Genomic DNA, 2,500 nt, shown 5'->3' with positions numbered 1-2,500 from the left:
TGGCCAGTTTTGGCCCGTTTTTGGGCTGTTTTGGCCTGTTTTTGGTCTGTTCTGGCGTGGCGCGGTGACCGTCGTGAGCGGAGCAAAACGTCAGCCATCTCAGCACCTTGGAACCCCCCGGGTGGCACAGGGCTGGATGGGGCTTTCGTATAGCAGGGACGGTGCTGCCTCACGCTTCGCTCGCTGTTCGCCGCTCGCCGCTCGCTCGCGCAACCTAAAATGGCCAGTTTTGGCCCGTTTTTGGGCTGTTTTGGCCTGTTTTTGGTCCGTTCTTGCGTGGCACGGCGACCGTCGTGAGCGGAGCAAAACGTCAGCCATCTCAGCACCCTGGAACCCCCCGGGTGGCACAGGGCTGGATGGGGCTTTCGTATAGCAGGGACGGTGCTGCCTCTCGCTTCGCTCGCTGTTCGCCGCTCACCGCTCGCTCGCTCAGCCAAAAATGGCCAGTTTTGGCCCGTTTTTGGGCTGTTTTGGCCTGTTTTTGGTCCGTTCTTGCATGGCGCGGTGACCGTCGTGAGCGGAGCAAAACGTCAGCCATCTCAGCACCCTGGAACCCCCCGGGTGGCACAGGGCTGGATGGGGCTTTCGTATAGCAGGGACGGTGCTGCCTCACGCTTCGCTCGCTGTTCGCCGCTCGCCGCTCGCTCGCGCAGCCAAAAATGACCAGTTTTGGCCCGTTTTTGGGCTGTTTTGGCCTGTTTATGGTCCGTTCTTGCGTGGTGCGGTGACCGTCGTGAGCGGAGCAAAACGTCAGCCATCTCAGCACCCTGGAACCCCCCGGGTGGCACAGGGCTGGATGGGGCTTTCGTATATAGCAGGGACGGTGCTGCCTCTCGCTTCGCTCGCTGTCCGCCGCTCGCCGCTCGCTCGCGCAGCCAAAAATGGCCAGTTTTGGCCCGTTTTTGGGCCGTTTTGGCCAGTTTTTGGCCTGTTCTTGCATTGCGCGGTGACCGTCGAGAGCGGAGCAAAACGTCAGCCATCTCAGCACCCTGGAACCCCCCGGGTGGCACAGGGCTGGATGGGGCTTTCGTATAGCAGGGACGGTGCTGCCTCTCGCTTCGCTCGCTGTCCGCCGCTCGCCGCTCGCTCGTGCAGCCAAAAATGGCCAGTTTTGGCCCGTTTTTGGGCCGTTTTGGCCAGTTTTTGGCCTGTTCTTGCATTGCGCGGTGACCGTCGAGAGCGGAGCAAAACGTCAGCCATCTCAGCACCCTGGAACCCCCCGGGTGGCACAGGGCTGGATGGGGCTTTCGTATAGCAGGGACGGTGCTGCCTCTCGCTTCGCTCGCTGTCCGCCGCTCGCCGCTCGCTCGTGCAGCCAAAAATGGCCAGTTTTGGCCCGTTTTTGGGCCGTTTTGGCCAGTTTTTGGCCTGTTCTTGCATTGCGCGGTGACCGTCGAGAGCGGAGCAAAACGTCAGCCATCTCAGCACCCTGGAACCCCCCGGGTGGCACAGGGCTGGATGGGGCTTTCGTATAGCAGGGACGGTGCTGCCTCTCGCTTCGCTCGCTGTCCGCCGCTCGCCGCTCGCTCGTGCAGCCAAAAATGGCCAGTTTTGGCCCGTTTTTGGGCCGTTTTGGCCAGTTTTTGGCCTGTTCTTGCATTGCGCGGTGACCGTCGAGAGCGGAGCAAAACGTCAGCCATCTCAGCACCCTGGAACCCCCCGGGTGGCACAGGGCTGGATGGGGCTTTCGTATAGCAGGGACGGTGCTGCCTCTCGCTTCGCTCGCTGTCCGCCGCTCGCCGCTCGCTCGTGCAGCCAAAAATGGCCAGTTTTGGCCCGTTTTTGGGCCGTTTTGGCCAGTTTTTGGCCTGTTCTTGCATTGCGCGGTGACCGTCGAGAGCGGAGCAAAACGTCAGCCATCTCAGCACCCTGGAACCCCCCGGGTGGCACAGGGCTGGATGGGGCTTTCGTATAGCAGGGACGGTGCTGCCTCTCGCTTCGCTCGCTGTCCGCCGCTCGCCGCTCGCTCGCGCAGCCAAAAATGGCCAGTTTTGGCCCGTTTTTGGGCCGTTTTGGCCAGTTTTTGGCCTGTTCTTGCATTGCGCGGTGACCGTCGAGAGCGGAGCAAAACGTCAGCCATCTCAGCACCCTGGAACCCCCCGGGTGGCACAGGGCTGGATGGGGCTTTCGTATAGCAGGGACGGTGCTGCCTCTCGCTTCGCTCGCTGTCCGCCGCTCGCCGCTCGCGCAGCCAAAAATGGCCAGTTTTGGCCCGTTTTTGGGCCGTTTTGGCCAGTTTTTGGCCTGTTCTTGCATTGCGCGGTGACCGTCGAGAGCGGAGCAAAACGTCAGCCATCTCGGGACCTGCGAGAGGTTACAAAGTGGGCTGATCCTTGCGGAGCAAGATCGCAAGGGCGAAGCGCGACTTAGGCAAGGCAAAGCTAAGTTCGCGTCTTTGCCGCGCGGGTGACTCGCGACTTAGGCCACGCAAGCTAAGTTCGCGTCTTTGGCCGCAAGGGTGCCGCACGCCTTAGGCAATTCCAGCTAAGGTCGTGACAGG

Source organism: Musa acuminata, unplaced genomic scaffold, assembly GCF_036884655.1.
Source record: "Musa acuminata AAA Group cultivar baxijiao unplaced genomic scaffold, Cavendish_Baxijiao_AAA HiC_scaffold_494, whole genome shotgun sequence".
In the NCBI taxonomy this organism is placed as follows: Eukaryota; Viridiplantae; Streptophyta; class Magnoliopsida; order Zingiberales; family Musaceae; genus Musa; species Musa acuminata.
This window is presented reverse-complemented; position numbering follows the sequence as displayed.